Below are 18,586 nucleotides of genomic sequence, written 5' to 3' on the forward strand. Positions count from 1 at the left end.
TTCCGTCAGGATGGCCGAGCGGTCTAAGGCGCTGCGTTCAGGTCGCAGTCTCCCCTGGAGGCGTGGGTTCGAATCCCACTTCTGACATGTGGTTTTCTTGCTCAGTTGCCTGTGACATGATGATGTAAACGGAGCAATGCTTTACATCTTAAACTGCCGCAACATATCATGTAGACTCGTCAAATGTTTGACAATTTTGAAGTCTCTCTTTTGTTTACCATTAAAAAGGGGTTTGAGTGGGATTTGAACAAAGATTCCTTCTGTTAGCATATATAGTAAGCAGCGATCAGTATACTGCATCAGGCTGTGTACAACCCTTTCTGTGATCAAGAAAGTGCTATGTAGTGTTGTATGGAATGCATTGAAAGATATGATCTATAACTCTCACCAATTTCTTTTGTTTTCCGTCAGGATGGCCGAGCGGTCTAAGGCGCTGCGTTCAGGTCGCAGTCTCCACTGGAGGCGTGGGTTCGAATCCCACTTCTGATGTGTGGTTTTCTTGCTCAGTTGCCTGTGACATGATGATGTAAACGGAGCAATGCTTTACATGTTAAACTGCCGCAACATATCATGTAGACTCGTCAAATGTTTGACAATTTTGAAGTCTCTCTTTTGTTTACCATTAAAAAGGGGTTTGAGTGGGATTTGAACAAAGCTTCCTTCTGTTAGCATATATAGTAAGCAGCGATCAGGATACTGCATCAGGCTGTGTACAACCCTTTCTGTGACGAAGAAAGTGCGATGTAGTGTTGTATGGAATGCATTGAAAGATATGATCTATAGCTCTCACCAATTTCTTTTGTTTTCCGTCAGGATGGCCGAGCGGTCTAAGGCGCTGCGTTCAGGTCGCAGTCTCCACTGGAGGCGTGGGTTCGAATCCCACTTCTGACATGTGGTTTTCTTGCTCAGTTGCCTGTGACATGGTGATGTAAACGGACCAATGCTTTACATGTTAAACTGCCGCAACATATCATGTAGACTCGTCAAATGTTTGACAATTTTGAAGTCTCTCTTTTGTTTACCATTAAAAAGGGGTTTGAGTGGGATTTGAACAAAGCTTCCTTCTGTTAGCATATATAGTAAGCAGCGATCAGTATACTGCATCAGGCTGTGTACAACCCTTTCTGTGATCAAGAAAGTGCTATGTAATGTTATATCGAATGCATTAAAAGATATAATCTATAACTCTCACTAATTTCTTTTGTTTTCCGTCAGGATGGCCGAGCGGTCTAAGGCGCTGCGTTCAGGTCGCAGTCTCCCCTGGAGGCGTGGGTTCGAATCCCACTTCTGACATGTGGTTTTCTTGCTCAGTTGCCTGTGACATGATGATGTAAACGGAGCAATGCTTTACATGTTAAACTGCCGCAACATATCATGTAGACTCGTCAAATGTTTGACAATTTTGAAGTCTCTCTTTTGTTTACCATTAAAAAGGGGTTTGAGTGGGATTTGAACAAAGCTTCCTTCTGTTAGCATATATAGTAAGCAGCGATCAGTATACTGCATCAGGCTGTGTACAACCCTTTCTGTGATCAAGAAAGTGCTATGTAATGTTATATCGAATGCATTAAAAGATATAATCTATAACTCTCACTAATTTCTTTTGTTTTCCGTCAGGATGGCCGAGCGGTCTAAGGCGCTGCGTTCAGGTCGCAGTCTCCCCTGGAGGCGTGGGTTCGAATCCCACTTCTGACATGTGGTTTTCTTGCTCAGTTGCCTGTGACATGATGATGTAAACGGAGCAATGCTTTACATCTTAAACTGCCGCAACATATCATGTAGACTCGTCAAATGTTTGACAATTTTGAAGTCTCTCTTTTGTTTACCATTAAAAAGGGGTTTGAGTGGGATTTGAACAAAGATTCCTTCTGTTAGCATATATAGTAAGCAGCGATCAGTATACTGCATCAGGCTGTGTACAACCCTTTCTGTGATCAAGAAAGTGCTATGTAGTGTTGTATGGAATGCATTGAAAGATATGATCTATAACTCTCACCAATTTCTTTTGTTTTCCGTCAGGATGGCCGAGCGGTCTAAGGCGCTGCGTTCAGGTCGCAGTCTCCACTGGAGGCGTGGGTTCGAATCCCACTTCTGATGTGTGGTTTTCTTGCTCAGTTGCCTGTGACATGATGATGTAAACGGAGCAATGCTTTACATGTTAAACTGCCGCAACATATCATGTAGACTCGTCAAATGTTTGACAATTTTGAAGTCTCTCTTTTGTTTACCATTAAAAAGGGGTTTGAGTGGGATTTGAACAAAGCTTCCTTCTGTTAGCATATATAGTAAGCAGCGATCAGGATACTGCATCAGGCTGTGTACAACCCTTTCTGTGACGAAGAAAGTGCGATGTAGTGTTGTATGGAATGCATTGAAAGATATGATCTATAGCTCTCACCAATTTCTTTTGTTTTCCGTCAGGATGGCCGAGCGGTCTAAGGCGCTGCGTTCAGGTCGCAGTCTCCACTGGAGGCGTGGGTTCGAATCCCACTTCTGACATGTGGTTTTCTTGCTCAGTTGCCTGTGACATGGTGATGTAAACGGACCAATGCTTTACATGTTAAACTGCCGCAACATATCATGTAGACTCGTCAAATGTTTGACAATTTTGAAGTCTCTCTTTTGTTTACCATTAAAAAGGGGTTTGAGTGGGATTTGAACAAAGCTTCCTTCTGTTAGCATATATAGTAAGCAGCGATCAGTATACTGCATCAGGCTGTGTACAACCCTTTCTGTGATCAAGAAAGTGCTATGTAATGTTATATCGAATGCATTAAAAGATATAATCTATAACTCTCACTAATTTCTTTTGTTTTCCGTCAGGATGGCCGAGCGGTCTAAGGCGCTGCGTTCAGGTCGCAGTCTCCCCTGGAGGCGTGGGTTCGAATCCCACTTCTGACATGTGGTTTTCTTGCTCAGTTGCCTGTGACATGATGATGTAAACGGACCAATGCTTTACATGTTAAACTGCCGCAACATATCATGTAGACTCGTCAAATGTTTGACAATTTTGAAGTCTCTCTTTTGTTTACCATTAAAAAGGGGTTTGAGTGGGATTTGAACAAAGCTTCCTTCTGTTAGCATATATAGTAAGCAGCGATCAGTATACTGCATCAGGCTGTGTACAACCCTTTCTGTGATCAAGAAAGTGCTATGTAATGTTATATCGAATGCATTAAAAGATATAATCTATAACTCTCACTAATTTCTTTTGTTTTCCGTCAGGATGGCCGAGCGGTCTAAGGCGCTGCGTTCAGGTCGCAGTCTCCCCTGGAGGCGTGGGTTCGAATCCCACTTCTGACATGTGGTTTTCTTGCTCAGTTGCCTGTGACATGATGATGTAAACGGACCAATGCTTTACATGTTAAACTGCCGCAACATATCATGTAGACTCGTCAAATGTTTGACAATTTTGAAGTCTCTCTTTTGTTTACCATTAAAAAGGGGTTTGAGTGGGATTTGAACAAAGCTTCCTTCTGTTAGCATATATAGTAAGCAGCGATCAGTATACTGCATCAGGCTGTGTACAACCCTTTCTGTGATCAAGAAAGTGCTATGTAATGTTATATCGAATGCATTAAAAGATATAATCTATAACTCTCACTAATTTCTTTTGTTTTCCGTCAGGATGGCCGAGCGGTCTAAGGCGCTGCGTTCAGGTCGCAGTCTCCCCTGGAGGCGTGGGTTCGAATCCCACTTCTGACATGTGGTTTTCTTGCTCAGTTGCCTGTGACATGATGATGTAAACGGAGCAATGCTTTACATCTTAAACTGCCGCAACATATCATGTAGACTCGTCAAATGTTTGACAATTTTGAAGTCTCTCTTTTGTTTACCATTAAAAAGGGGTTTGAGTGGGATTTGAACAAAGATTCCTTCTGTTAGCATATATAGTAAGCAGCGATCAGTATACTGCATCAGGCTGTGTACAACCCTTTCTGTGATCAAGAAAGTGCTATGTAGTGTTGTATGGAATGCATTGAAAGATATGATCTATAACTCTCACCAATTTCTTTTGTTTTCCGTCAGGATGGCCGAGCGGTCTAAGGCGCTGCGTTCAGGTCGCAGTCTCCACTGGAGGCGTGGGTTCGAATCCCACTTCTGATGTGTGGTTTTCTTGCTCAGTTGCCTGTGACATGATGATGTAAACGGAGCAATGCTTTACATGTTAAACTGCCGCAACATATCATGTAGACTCGTCAAATGTTTGACAATTTTGAAGTCTCTCTTTTGTTTACCATTAAAAAGGGGTTTGAGTGGGATTTGAACAAAGCTTCCTTCTGTTAGCATATATAGTAAGCAGCGATCAGGATACTGCATCAGGCTGTGTACAACCCTTTCTGTGACGAAGAAAGTGCGATGTAGTGTTGTATGGAATGCATTGAAAGATATGATCTATAGCTCTCACCAATTTCTTTTGTTTTCCGTCAGGATGGCCGAGCGGTCTAAGGCGCTGCGTTCAGGTCGCAGTCTCCACTGGAGGCGTGGGTTCGAATCCCACTTCTGACATGTGGTTTTCTTGCTCAGTTGCCTGTGACATGGTGATGTAAACGGACCAATGCTTTACATGTTAAACTGCCGCAACATATCATGTAGACTCGTCAAATGTTTGACAATTTTGAAGTCTCTCTTTTGTTTACCATTAAAAAGGGGTTTGAGTGGGATTTGAACAAAGCTTCCTTCTGTTAGCATATATTGTCACCAGCGACAAGTACACTGCATCAGGCTCTGTACAACCCTTTCTGTGATGAAGAAAGTGCGATGTAGTGTTGTATGGAATGCATTAAAAGATATGATCTATAACTCTCATCAATTTATTTTGTTTTCTGTCAGGATGGCCGAGCGGTCTAAGGCGCTGCGTTCAGGTCGCAGTCTCCACTGGAGGCGTGGGTTCGAATCCCACTTCTGACATGTGGTTTTCTTGCTCAGTTGCCTGTGACATGATGATGTAAACGGAGCAATGCTTTACATGTTAAACTGCCGCAACATATCATGTAGACTCGTCAAATGTTTGACAATTTTGAAGTCTCTCTTTTGTTTACCATTAAAAAGGGGTTTGAGTGGGATTTGAACAAAGCTTCCTTCTGTTAGCATATATAGTAAGCAGCGATCAGTATACTGCATCAGGCTGTGTACAACCCTTTCTGTGATCAAGAAAGTGCTATGTAATGTTATATCGAATGCATTAAAAGATATAATCTATAACTCTCACTAATTTCTTTTGTTTTCCGTCAGGATGGCCGAGCGGTCTAAGGCGCTGCGTTCAGGTCGCAGTCTCCCCTGGAGGCGTGGGTTCGAATCCCACTTCTGACATGTGGTTTTCTTGCTCAGTTGCCTGTGACATGATGATGTAAACGGAGCAATGCTTTACATCTTAAACTGCCGCAACATATCATGTAGACTCGTCAAATGTTTGACAATTTTGAAGTCTCTCTTTTGTTTACCATTAAAAAGGGGTTTGAGTGGGATTTGAACAAAGATTCCTTCTGTTAGCATATATAGTAAGCAGCGATCAGTATACTGCATCAGGCTGTGTACAACCCTTTCTGTGATCAAGAAAGTGCTATGTAGTGTTGTATGGAATGCATTGAAAGATATGATCTATAACTCTCACCAATTTCTTTTGTTTTCCGTCAGGATGGCCGAGCGGTCTAAGGCGCTGCGTTCAGGTCGCAGTCTCCACTGGAGGCGTGGGTTCGAATCCCACTTCTGATGTGTGGTTTTCTTGCTCAGTTGCCTGTGACATGATGATGTAAACGGAGCAATGCTTTACATGTTAAACTGCCGCAACATATCATGTAGACTCGTCAAATGTTTGACAATTTTGAAGTCTCTCTTTTGTTTACCATTAAAAAGGGGTTTGAGTGGGATTTGAACAAAGCTTCCTTCTGTTAGCATATATTGTCACCAGCGACAAGTACACTGCATCAGGCTCTGTACAACCCTTTCTGTGATGAAGAAAGTGCGATGTAGTGTTGTATGGAATGCATTAAAAGATATGATCTATAACTCTCATCAATTTATTTTGTTTTCTGTCAGGATGGCCGAGCGGTCTAAGGCGCTGCGTTCAGGTCGCAGTCTCCACTGGAGGCGTGGGTTCGAATCCCACTTCTGACATGTGGTTTTCTTGCTCAGTTGCCTGTGACATGATGATGTAAACGGAGCAATGCTTTACATGTTAAACTGCCGCAACATATCATGTAGACTCGTCAAATGTTTGACAATTTTGAAGTCTCTCTTTTGTTTACCATTAAAAAGGGGTTTGAGTGGGATTTGAACAAAGCTTCCTTCTGTTAGCATATATAGTAAGCAGCGATCAGTATACTGCATCAGGCTGTGTACAACCCTTTCTGTGATCAAGAAAGTGCTATGTAATGTTATATCGAATGCATTAAAAGATATAATCTATAACTCTCACTAATTTCTTTTGTTTTCCGTCAGGATGGCCGAGCGGTCTAAGGCGCTGCGTTCAGGTCGCAGTCTCCCCTGGAGGCGTGGGTTCGAATCCCACTTCTGACATGTGGTTTTCTTGCTCAGTTGCCTGTGACATGATGATGTAAACGGAGCAATGCTTTACATCTTAAACTGCCGCAACATATCATGTAGACTCGTCAAATGTTTGACAATTTTGAAGTCTCTCTTTTGTTTACCATTAAAAAGGGGTTTGAGTGGGATTTGAACAAAGATTCCTTCTGTTAGCATATATAGTAAGCAGCGATCAGTATACTGCATCAGGCTGTGTACAACCCTTTCTGTGATCAAGAAAGTGCTATGTAGTGTTGTATGGAATGCATTGAAAGATATGATCTATAACTCTCACCAATTTCTTTTGTTTTCCGTCAGGATGGCCGAGCGGTCTAAGGCGCTGCGTTCAGGTCGCAGTCTCCACTGGAGGCGTGGGTTCGAATCCCACTTCTGATGTGTGGTTTTCTTGCTCAGTTGCCTGTGACATGATGATGTAAACGGAGCAATGCTTTACATGTTAAACTGCCGCAACATATCATGTAGACTCGTCAAATGTTTGACAATTTTGAAGTCTCTCTTTTGTTTACCATTAAAAAGGGGTTTGAGTGGGATTTGAACAAAGCTTCCTTCTGTTAGCATATATAGTAAGCAGCGATCAGGATACTGCATCAGGCTGTGTACAACCCTTTCTGTGACGAAGAAAGTGCGATGTAGTGTTGTATGGAATGCATTGAAAGATATGATCTATAGCTCTCACCAATTTCTTTTGTTTTCCGTCAGGATGGCCGAGCGGTCTAAGGCGCTGCGTTCAGGTCGCAGTCTCCACTGGAGGCGTGGGTTCGAATCCCACTTCTGACATGTGGTTTTCTTGCTCAGTTGCCTGTGACATGGTGATGTAAACGGACCAATGCTTTACATGTTAAACTGCCGCAACATATCATGTAGACTCGTCAAATGTTTGACAATTTTGAAGTCTCTCTTTTGTTTACCATTAAAAAGGGGTTTGAGTGGGATTTGAACAAAGCTTCCTTCTGTTAGCATATATAGTAAGCAGCGATCAGTATACTGCATCAGGCTGTGTACAACCCTTTCTGTGATCAAGAAAGTGCTATGTAATGTTATATCGAATGCATTAAAAGATATAATCTATAACTCTCACTAATTTCTTTTGTTTTCCGTCAGGATGGCCGAGCGGTCTAAGGCGCTGCGTTCAGGTCGCAGTCTCCCCTGGAGGCGTGGGTTCGAATCCCACTTCTGACATGTGGTTTTCTTGCTCAGTTGCCTGTGACATGATGATGTAAACGGAGCAATGCTTTACATGTTAAACTGCCGCAACATATCATGTAGACTCGTCAAATGTTTGACAATTTTGAAGTCTCTCTTTTGTTTACCATTAAAAAGGGGTTTGAGTGGGATTTGAACAAAGCTTCCTTCTGTTAGCATATATAGTAAGCAGCGATCAGTATACTGCATCAGGCTGTGTAGAACCCTTTCTGTGATCAAGAAAGTGCTATGTAATGTTATATCGAATGCATTAAAAGATATAATCTATAACTCTCACTAATTTCTTTTGTTTTCCGTCAGGATGGCCGAGCGGTCTAAGGCGCTGCGTTCAGGTCGCAGTCTCCCCTGGAGGCGTGGGTTCGAATCCCACTTCTGACATGTGGTTTTCTTGCTCAGTTGCCTGTGACATGATGATGTAAACGGAGCAATGCTTTACATCTTAAACTGCCGCAACATATCATGTAGACTCGTCAAATGTTTGACAATTTTGAAGTCTCTCTTTTGTTTACCATTAAAAAGGGGTTTGAGTGGGATTTGAACAAAGATTCCTTCTGTTAGCATATATAGTAAGCAGCGATCAGTATACTGCATCAGGCTGTGTACAACCCTTTCTGTGATCAAGAAAGTGCTATGTAGTGTTGTATGGAATGCATTGAAAGATATGATCTATAACTCTCACCAATTTCTTTTGTTTTCCGTCAGGATGGCCGAGCGGTCTAAGGCGCTGCGTTCAGGTCGCAGTCTCCACTGGAGGCGTGGGTTCGAATCCCACTTCTGATGTGTGGTTTTCTTGCTCAGTTGCCTGTGACATGATGATGTAAACGGAGCAATGCTTTACATGTTAAACTGCCGCAACATATCATGTAGACTCGTCAAATGTTTGACAATTTTGAAGTCTCTCTTTTGTTTACCATTAAAAAGGGGTTTGAGTGGGATTTGAACAAAGCTTCCTTCTGTTAGCATATATAGTAAGCAGCGATCAGGATACTGCATCAGGCTGTGTACAACCCTTTCTGTGACGAAGAAAGTGCGATGTAGTGTTGTATGGAATGCATTGAAAGATATGATCTATAGCTCTCACCAATTTCTTTTGTTTTCCGTCAGGATGGCCGAGCGGTCTAAGGCGCTGCGTTCAGGTCGCAGTCTCCACTGGAGGCGTGGGTTCGAATCCCACTTCTGACATGTGGTTTTCTTGCTCAGTTGCCTGTGACATGGTGATGTAAACGGACCAATGCTTTACATGTTAAACTGCCGCAACATATCATGTAGACTCGTCAAATGTTTGACAATTTTGAAGTCTCTCTTTTGTTTACCATTAAAAAGGGGTTTGAGTGGGATTTGAACAAAGCTTCCTTCTGTTAGCATATATAGTAAGCAGCGATCAGTATACTGCATCAGGCTGTGTACAACCCTTTCTGTGATCAAGAAAGTGCTATGTAATGTTATATCGAATGCATTAAAAGATATAATCTATAACTCTCACTAATTTCTTTTGTTTTCCGTCAGGATGGCCGAGCGGTCTAAGGCGCTGCGTTCAGGTCGCAGTCTCCCCTGGAGGCGTGGGTTCGAATCCCACTTCTGACATGTGGTTTTCTTGCTCAGTTGCCTGTGACATGATGATGTAAACGGACCAATGCTTTACATGTTAAACTGCCGCAACATATCATGTAGACTCGTCAAATGTTTGACAATTTTGAAGTCTCTCTTTTGTTTACCATTAAAAAGGGGTTTGAGTGGGATTTGAACAAAGCTTCCTTCTGTTAGCATATATAGTAAGCAGCGATCAGTATACTGCATCAGGCTGTGTACAACCCTTTCTGTGATCAAGAAAGTGCTATGTAATGTTATATCGAATGCATTAAAAGATATAATCTATAACTCTCACTAATTTCTTTTGTTTTCCGTCAGGATGGCCGAGCGGTCTAAGGCGCTGCGTTCAGGTCGCAGTCTCCCCTGGAGGCGTGGGTTCGAATCCCACTTCTGACATGTGGTTTTCTTGCTCAGTTGCCTGTGACATGATGATGTAAACGGACCAATGCTTTACATGTTAAACTGCCGCAACATATCATGTAGACTCGTCAAATGTTTGACAATTTTGAAGTCTCTCTTTTGTTTACCATTAAAAAGGGGTTTGAGTGGGATTTGAACAAAGCTTCCTTCTGTTAGCATATATAGTAAGCAGCGATCAGTATACTGCATCAGGCTGTGTACAACCCTTTCTGTGATCAAGAAAGTGCTATGTAATGTTATATCGAATGCATTAAAAGATATAATCTATAACTCTCACTAATTTCTTTTGTTTTCCGTCAGGATGGCCGAGCGGTCTAAGGCGCTGCGTTCAGGTCGCAGTCTCCCCTGGAGGCGTGGGTTCGAATCCCACTTCTGACATGTGGTTTTCTTGCTCAGTTGCCTGTGACATGATGATGTAAACGGAGCAATGCTTTACATCTTAAACTGCCGCAACATATCATGTAGACTCGTCAAATGTTTGACAATTTTGAAGTCTCTCTTTTGTTTACCATTAAAAAGGGGTTTGAGTGGGATTTGAACAAAGATTCCTTCTGTTAGCATATATAGTAAGCAGCGATCAGTATACTGCATCAGGCTGTGTACAACCCTTTCTGTGATCAAGAAAGTGCTATGTAGTGTTGTATGGAATGCATTGAAAGATATGATCTATAACTCTCACCAATTTCTTTTGTTTTCCGTCAGGATGGCCGAGCGGTCTAAGGCGCTGCGTTCAGGTCGCAGTCTCCACTGGAGGCGTGGGTTCGAATCCCACTTCTGATGTGTGGTTTTCTTGCTCAGTTGCCTGTGACATGATGATGTAAACGGAGCAATGCTTTACATGTTAAACTGCCGCAACATATCATGTAGACTCGTCAAATGTTTGACAATTTTGAAGTCTCTCTTTTGTTTACCATTAAAAAGGGGTTTGAGTGGGATTTGAACAAAGCTTCCTTCTGTTAGCATATATAGTAAGCAGCGATCAGGATACTGCATCAGGCTGTGTACAACCCTTTCTGTGACGAAGAAAGTGCGATGTAGTGTTGTATGGAATGCATTGAAAGATATGATCTATAGCTCTCACCAATTTCTTTTGTTTTCCGTCAGGATGGCCGAGCGGTCTAAGGCGCTGCGTTCAGGTCGCAGTCTCCACTGGAGGCGTGGGTTCGAATCCCACTTCTGACATGTGGTTTTCTTGCTCAGTTGCCTGTGACATGGTGATGTAAACGGACCAATGCTTTACATGTTAAACTGCCGCAACATATCATGTAGACTCGTCAAATGTTTGACAATTTTGAAGTCTCTCTTTTGTTTACCATTAAAAAGGGGTTTGAGTGGGATTTGAACAAAGCTTCCTTCTGTTAGCATATATAGTAAGCAGCGATCAGTATACTGCATCAGGCTGTGTACAACCCTTTCTGTGATCAAGAAAGTGCTATGTAATGTTATATCGAATGCATTAAAAGATATAATCTATAACTCTCACTAATTTCTTTTGTTTTCCGTCAGGATGGCCGAGCGGTCTAAGGCGCTGCGTTCAGGTCGCAGTCTCCCCTGGAGGCGTGGGTTCGAATCCCACTTCTGACATGTGGTTTTCTTGCTCAGTTGCCTGTGACATGATGATGTAAACGGACCAATGCTTTACATGTTAAACTGCCGCAACATATCATGTAGACTCGTCAAATGTTTGACAATTTTGAAGTCTCTCTTTTGTTTACCATTAAAAAGGGGTTTGAGTGGGATTTGAACAAAGCTTCCTTCTGTTAGCATATATAGTAAGCAGCGATCAGTATACTGCATCAGGCTGTGTACAACCCTTTCTGTGATCAAGAAAGTGCTATGTAATGTTATATCGAATGCATTAAAAGATATAATCTATAACTCTCACTAATTTCTTTTGTTTTCCGTCAGGATGGCCGAGCGGTCTAAGGCGCTGCGTTCAGGTCGCAGTCTCCCCTGGAGGCGTGGGTTCGAATCCCACTTCTGACATGTGGTTTTCTTGCTCAGTTGCCTGTGACATGATGATGTAAACGGACCAATGCTTTACATGTTAAACTGCCGCAACATATCATGTAGACTCGTCAAATGTTTGACAATTTTGAAGTCTCTCTTTTGTTTACCATTAAAAAGGGGTTTGAGTGGGATTTGAACAAAGCTTCCTTCTGTTAGCATATATAGTAAGCAGCGATCAGTATACTGCATCAGGCTGTGTACAACCCTTTCTGTGATCAAGAAAGTGCTATGTAATGTTATATCGAATGCATTAAAAGATATAATCTATAACTCTCACTAATTTCTTTTGTTTTCCGTCAGGATGGCCGAGCGGTCTAAGGCGCTGCGTTCAGGTCGCAGTCTCCCCTGGAGGCGTGGGTTCGAATCCCACTTCTGACATGTGGTTTTCTTGCTCAGTTGCCTGTGACATGATGATGTAAACGGAGCAATGCTTTACATCTTAAACTGCCGCAACATATCATGTAGACTCGTCAAATGTTTGACAATTTTGAAGTCTCTCTTTTGTTTACCATTAAAAAGGGGTTTGAGTGGGATTTGAACAAAGATTCCTTCTGTTAGCATATATAGTAAGCAGCGATCAGTATACTGCATCAGGCTGTGTACAACCCTTTCTGTGATCAAGAAAGTGCTATGTAGTGTTGTATGGAATGCATTGAAAGATATGATCTATAACTCTCACCAATTTCTTTTGTTTTCCGTCAGGATGGCCGAGCGGTCTAAGGCGCTGCGTTCAGGTCGCAGTCTCCACTGGAGGCGTGGGTTCGAATCCCACTTCTGATGTGTGGTTTTCTTGCTCAGTTGCCTGTGACATGATGATGTAAACGGAGCAATGCTTTACATGTTAAACTGCCGCAACATATCATGTAGACTCGTCAAATGTTTGACAATTTTGAAGTCTCTCTTTTGTTTACCATTAAAAAGGGGTTTGAGTGGGATTTGAACAAAGCTTCCTTCTGTTAGCATATATAGTAAGCAGCGATCAGGATACTGCATCAGGCTGTGTACAACCCTTTCTGTGACGAAGAAAGTGCGATGTAGTGTTGTATGGAATGCATTGAAAGATATGATCTATAGCTCTCACCAATTTCTTTTGTTTTCCGTCAGGATGGCCGAGCGGTCTAAGGCGCTGCGTTCAGGTCGCAGTCTCCACTGGAGGCGTGGGTTCGAATCCCACTTCTGACATGTGGTTTTCTTGCTCAGTTGCCTGTGACATGGTGATGTAAACGGACCAATGCTTTACATGTTAAACTGCCGCAACATATCATGTAGACTCGTCAAATGTTTGACAATTTTGAAGTCTCTCTTTTGTTTACCATTAAAAAGGGGTTTGAGTGGGATTTGAACAAAGCTTCCTTCTGTTAGCATATATAGTAAGCAGCGATCAGTATACTGCATCAGGCTGTGTACAACCCTTTCTGTGATCAAGAAAGTGCTATGTAATGTTATATCGAATGCATTAAAAGATATAATCTATAACTCTCACTAATTTCTTTTGTTTTCCGTCAGGATGGCCGAGCGGTCTAAGGCGCTGCGTTCAGGTCGCAGTCTCCCCTGGAGGCGTGGGTTCGAATCCCACTTCTGACATGTGGTTTTCTTGCTCAGTTGCCTGTGACATGATGATGTAAACGGACCAATGCTTTACATGTTAAACTGCCGCAACATATCATGTAGACTCGTCAAATGTTTGACAATTTTGAAGTCTCTCTTTTGTTTACCATTAAAAAGGGGTTTGAGTGGGATTTGAACAAAGCTTCCTTCTGTTAGCATATATAGTAAGCAGCGATCAGTATACTGCATCAGGCTGTGTACAACCCTTTCTGTGATCAAGAAAGTGCTATGTAATGTTATATCGAATGCATTAAAAGATATAATCTATAACTCTCACTAATTTCTTTTGTTTTCCGTCAGGATGGCCGAGCGGTCTAAGGCGCTGCGTTCAGGTCGCAGTCTCCCCTGGAGGCGTGGGTTCGAATCCCACTTCTGACATGTGGTTTTCTTGCTCAGTTGCCTGTGACATGATGATGTAAACGGAGCAATGCTTTACATCTTAAACTGCCGCAACATATCATGTAGACTCGTCAAATGTTTGACAATTTTGAAGTCTCTCTTTTGTTTACCATTAAAAAGGGGTTTGAGTGGGATTTGAACAAAGATTCCTTCTGTTAGCATATATAGTAAGCAGCGATCAGTATACTGCATCAGGCTGTGTACAACCCTTTCTGTGACGAAGAAAGTGCGATGTAGTGTTGTATGGAATGCATTGAAAGATATGATCTATAACTCTCACTAATTTCTTTTGTTTTCCGTCAGGATGGCCGAGCGGTCTAAGGCGCTGCGTTCAGGTCGCAGTCTCCACTGGAGGCGTGGGTTCGAATCCCACTTCTGACATGTGGTTTTCTTGCTCAGTTGCCTGTAACATGATGATGTAAACGGAGCAATGCTTTACATCTTAAACTGCCGCAACATATCATGTAGACTCGTCAAATGTTTGACCATTTTGAAGTCTCTCTTTTGTTTACCATTAAAAAGGGGTTTGATTGGGATTTCAACAAAGATTCCTTCTGTTAGCATATATTGTCACCAGCGACAAGTACACTGCATCAGGCTCTGTACAACCCTTTCTGTGATGAAGAAAGTGCGATTAAAAGATATGATCTATAACTCTCACCAATTTCTTTTGTTTTCCGTCAGGATGGCCGAGCGGTCTAAGGCGCTGCGTTCAGGTCGCAGTCTCCACTGGAGGCGTGGGTTCGAATCCCACTTCTGACATGTGGTTTTCTTGCTCAGTTGCCTGTAACATGATGATGTAAACGGAGCAATGCTTTACATCTTAAACTGCCGCAACATATCATGTAGACTCGTCAAATGTTTGACCATTTTGAAGTCTCTCTTTTGTTTACCATTAAAAAGGGGTTTGAGTGGGATTTGAACAAAGCTTCCTTCTGTTAGCATATATAGTAAGCAGCGATCAGTATACTGCATCAGGCTGTGTACAACCCTTTCTGTGATCAAGAAAGTGCTATGTAATGTTATATCGAATGCATTAAAAGATATAATCTATAACTCTCACTAATTTCTTTTGTTTTCCGTCAGGATGGCCGAGCGGTCTAAGGCGCTGCGTTCAGGTCGCAGTCTCCCCTGGAGGCGTGGGTTCGAATCCCACTTCTGACATGTGGTTTTCTTGCTCAGTTGCCTGTGACATGATGATGTAAACGGACCAATGCTTTACATGTTAAACTGCCGCAACATATCATGTAGACTCGTCAAATGTTTGACAATTTTGAAGTCTCTCTTTTGTTTACCATTAAAAAGGGGTTTGAGTGGGATTTGAACAAAGCTTCCTTCTGTTAGCATATATAGTAAGCAGCGATCAGTATACTGCATCAGGCTGTGTACAACCCTTTCTGTGATCAAGAAAGTGCTATGTAATGTTATATCGAATGCATTAAAAGATATAATCTATAACTCTCACTAATTTCTTTTGTTTTCCGTCACGATGGCCGAGCGGTCTAAGGCGCTGCGTTCAGGTCGCAGTCTCCCCTGGAGGCGTGGGTTCGAATCCCACTTCTGACATGTCGTTTTCTTGCTCAGTTGCCTGTGACATGATGATGTAAACGGAGCAATGCTTTACATCTTAAACTGCCGCAACATATCATGTAGACTCGTCAAATGTTTGACAATTTTGAAGTCTCTCTTTTGTTTACCATTAAAAAGGGGTTTGAGTGGGATTTGAACAAAGATTCCTTCTGTTAGCATATATAGTAAGCAGCGATCAGTATACTGCATCAGGCTGTGTACAACCCTTTCTGTGACGAAGAAAGTGCGATGTAGTGTTGTATGGAATGCATTGAAAGATATGATCTATAACTCTCACTAATTTCTTTTGTTTTCCGTCAGGATGGCCGAGCGGTCTAAGGCGCTGCGTTCAGGTCGCAGTCTCCCCTGGAGGCGTGGGTTCGAATCCCACTTCTGACATGTGGTTTTCTTGCTCAGTTGCCTGTGACATGATGATGTAAACGGACCAATGCTTTACATGTTAAACTGCCGCAACATATCATGTAGACTCGTCAAATGTTTGACAATTTTGAAGTCTCTCTTTTGTTTACCATTAAAAAGGGGTTTGAGTGGGATTTGAACAAAGCTTCCTTCTGTTAGCATATATAGTAAGCAGCGATCAGTATACTGCATCAGGCTGTGTACAACCCTTTCTGTGATCAAGAAAGTGCTATGTAATGTTATATCGAATGCATTAAAAGATATAATCTATAACTCTCACTAATTTCTTTTGTTTTCCGTCAGGATGGCCGAGCGGTCTAAGGCGCTGCGTTCAGGTCGCAGTCTCCCCTGGAGGCGTGGGTTCGAATCCCACTTCTGACATGTCGTTTTCTTGCTCAGTTGCCTGTGACATGATGATGTAAACGGAGCAATGCTTTACATCTTAAACTGCCGCAACATATCATGTAGACTCGTCAAATGTTTGACAATTTTGAAGTCTCTCTTTTGTTTACCATTAAAAAGGGGTTTGAGTGGGATTTGAACAAAGATTCCTTCTGTTAGCATATATAGTAAGCAGCGATCAGTATACTGCATCAGGCTGTGTACAACCCTTTCTGTGATCAAGAAAGTGCTATGTAATGTTATATCGAATGCATTAAAAGATATAATCTATAACTCTCACTAATTTCTTTTGTTTTCCGTCAGGATGGCCGAGCGGTCTAAGGCGCTGCGTTCAGGTCGCAGTCTCCCCTGGAGGCGTGGGTTCGAATCCCACTTCTGACATGTGGTTTTCTTGCTCAGTTGCCTGTGACATGATGATGTAAACGGAGCAATGCTTTACATCTTAAACTGCCGCAACATATCATGTAGACTCGTCAAATGTTTGACAAATTTGAAGTCTCTCTTTTGTTTACCATTAAAAAGGGGTTTGAGTGGGATTTCAACAAAGATTCCTTCTGTTAGCATATATTGTCACCAGCGACAAGTACACTGCATCAGGCTCTGTACAACCCTTTCTGTGATGAAGAAAGTGCGATGTAGTGTTGTATGGAATGCATTAAAAGATATGATCTATAACTCTCATCAATTTATTTTGTTTTCTGTCAGGATGGCCGAGCGGGCTAAGGCGCTGCGTTCAGGTCGCAGTCTCCACTGGAGGCGTGGGTTCGAATCCCACTTCTGACATGTGGTTTTCTTGCTCAGTTGCCTGTGACATGATGATGTAAACGGAGCAATGCTTTACATCTTAAACTGCCGCAACATATCATGTAGACTCGTCAAATGTTTGACAATTTTGAAGTCTCTCTTTTGTTTACCATTAAAAAGGGGTTTGAGTGGGATTTCAACAAAGATTCCTTCTGTTAGCATATATTGTCACCAGCGACAAGTACACTGCATCAGGCTCTGTACAACCCTTTCTGTGATGAAGAAAGTGCGATGTAGTGTTGTATGGAATGCATTAAAAGATATGATCTATAACTCTCATCAATTTCTTTTGTTTTCTGTCAGGATGGCCGAGCGGTCTAAGGCGCTGCGTTCAGGTCGCAGTCTCCACTGGAGGCGTGGGTTCGAATCCCACTTCTGACATGTGGTTTTCTTGCTCAGTTGCCTGTGACATGATGATGTAAACGGAGCAATGCTTTACATGTTAAACTGCCGCAACATATCATGTAGACTCGTCAAATGTTTGACAATTTTGAAGTCTCTCTTTTGTTTACCATTAAAAAGGGGTTTGAGTGGGATTTGAACAAAGCTTCCTTCTGTTAGCATATATAGTAAGCAGCGATCAGTATACTGCATCAGGCTGTGTACAACCCTTTCTGTGACGAAGAAAGTGCGATGTAGTGTTGTATGGAATGCATTGAAAGATATGATCTATAGCTCTCACCAATTTATTTTGTTTTCCGTCAGGATGGCCGAGCGGTCTAAGGCGCTGCGTTCAGGTCGCAGTCTCCACTGGAGGCGTGGGTTCGAATCCCACTTCTGACATGTGGTTTTCTTGCTCAGTTGCCTGTGACATGGTGATGTAAACGGACCAATGCTTTACATGTTAAACTGCCGCAACATATCATGTAGACTCGTCAAATGTTTGACAATTTTGAAGTCTCTCTTTTGTTTACCATTAAAAAGGGGTTTGAGTGGGATTTGAACAAAGCTTCCTTCTGTTAGCATATATAGTAAGCAGCGATCAGTATACTGCATCAGGCTGTGTACAACCCTTTCTGTGATCAAGAAAGTGCTATGTAATGTTATATCGAATGCATTAAAAGATATAATCTATAACTCTCACTAATTTCTTTTGTTTTCCGTCAGGATGGCCGAGCGGTCTAAGGCGCTGCGTTCAGGTCGCAGTCTCCCCTGGAGGCGTGGGTTCGAATCCCACTTCTGACATGTGGTTTTCTTGCTCAGTTGCCTGTGACATGATGATGTAAACGGACCAATGCTTTACATGTTAAACTGCCGCAACATATCATGTAGACTCGTCAAATGTTTGACAATTTTGAAGTCTCTCTTTTGTTTACCATTAAAAAGGGGTTTGAGTGGGATTTGAACAAAGCTTCCTTCTGTTAGCATATATAGTAAGCAGCGATCAGTATACTGCATCAGGCTGTGTACAACCCTTTCTGTGATCAAGAAAGTGCTATGTAATGTTATATCGAATGCATTAAAAGATATAATCTATAACTCTCACTAATTTCTTTTGTTTTCCGTCAGGATGGCCGAGCGGTCTAAGGCGCTGCGTTCAGGTCGCAGTCTCCCCTGGAGGCGTGGGTTCGAATCCCACTTCTGACATGTGGTTTTCTTGCTCAGTTGCCTGTGA

The 18,586-nt window shown here is 42.3% G+C and overlaps 13 non-coding genes across 13 annotated transcripts; all 13 read left to right on the forward strand.

Moving 5' to 3' along the window:
* Nucleotides 1-808: 808 nt before the first annotated feature.
* Nucleotides 809-891, forward strand: trnal-cag (transfer RNA leucine (anticodon CAG)). The gene has a single exon. It is a non-coding gene; the product is annotated as a tRNA-Leu (tRNA).
* Nucleotides 892-2,416: 1,525 nt separating this feature from the next.
* trnal-cag (transfer RNA leucine (anticodon CAG)) lies at nt 2,417-2,499 on the forward strand. The gene has a single exon. It is a non-coding gene; the product is annotated as a tRNA-Leu (tRNA).
* A 1,927-nt stretch (nt 2,500-4,426) lies between these two features.
* Nucleotides 4,427-4,509, forward strand: trnal-cag (transfer RNA leucine (anticodon CAG)). The gene has a single exon. It is a non-coding gene; the product is annotated as a tRNA-Leu (tRNA).
* A 319-nt stretch (nt 4,510-4,828) lies between these two features.
* On the forward strand, nt 4,829-4,911 carry trnal-cag (transfer RNA leucine (anticodon CAG)). Its single transcript has one exon. It is a non-coding gene; the product is annotated as a tRNA-Leu (tRNA).
* A 1,123-nt stretch (nt 4,912-6,034) lies between these two features.
* On the forward strand, nt 6,035-6,117 carry trnal-cag (transfer RNA leucine (anticodon CAG)). Its single transcript has one exon. It is a non-coding gene; the product is annotated as a tRNA-Leu (tRNA).
* A 1,123-nt stretch (nt 6,118-7,240) lies between these two features.
* Nucleotides 7,241-7,323, forward strand: trnal-cag (transfer RNA leucine (anticodon CAG)). The gene has a single exon. It is a non-coding gene; the product is annotated as a tRNA-Leu (tRNA).
* Nucleotides 7,324-8,848: 1,525 nt separating this feature from the next.
* trnal-cag (transfer RNA leucine (anticodon CAG)) lies at nt 8,849-8,931 on the forward strand. Its single transcript has one exon. It is a non-coding gene; the product is annotated as a tRNA-Leu (tRNA).
* A 1,927-nt stretch (nt 8,932-10,858) lies between these two features.
* On the forward strand, nt 10,859-10,941 carry trnal-cag (transfer RNA leucine (anticodon CAG)). The gene has a single exon. It is a non-coding gene; the product is annotated as a tRNA-Leu (tRNA).
* Nucleotides 10,942-12,868: 1,927 nt separating this feature from the next.
* trnal-cag (transfer RNA leucine (anticodon CAG)) lies at nt 12,869-12,951 on the forward strand. Its single transcript has one exon. It is a non-coding gene; the product is annotated as a tRNA-Leu (tRNA).
* A 1,123-nt stretch (nt 12,952-14,074) lies between these two features.
* trnal-cag (transfer RNA leucine (anticodon CAG)) lies at nt 14,075-14,157 on the forward strand. Its single transcript has one exon. It is a non-coding gene; the product is annotated as a tRNA-Leu (tRNA).
* Nucleotides 14,158-14,455: 298 nt separating this feature from the next.
* On the forward strand, nt 14,456-14,538 carry trnal-cag (transfer RNA leucine (anticodon CAG)). The gene has a single exon. It is a non-coding gene; the product is annotated as a tRNA-Leu (tRNA).
* Nucleotides 14,539-17,269: 2,731 nt separating this feature from the next.
* On the forward strand, nt 17,270-17,352 carry trnal-cag (transfer RNA leucine (anticodon CAG)). The gene has a single exon. It is a non-coding gene; the product is annotated as a tRNA-Leu (tRNA).
* Nucleotides 17,353-17,671: 319 nt separating this feature from the next.
* Nucleotides 17,672-17,754, forward strand: trnal-cag (transfer RNA leucine (anticodon CAG)). Its single transcript has one exon. It is a non-coding gene; the product is annotated as a tRNA-Leu (tRNA).
* Nucleotides 17,755-18,586: the final 832 nt, after the last annotated feature.

The sequence above is a fragment of the Pungitius pungitius genome, chromosome 5, assembly GCF_949316345.1.
Source record: "Pungitius pungitius chromosome 5, fPunPun2.1, whole genome shotgun sequence".
NCBI classification, from domain to species: Eukaryota; Metazoa; Chordata; class Actinopteri; order Perciformes; family Gasterosteidae; genus Pungitius; species Pungitius pungitius.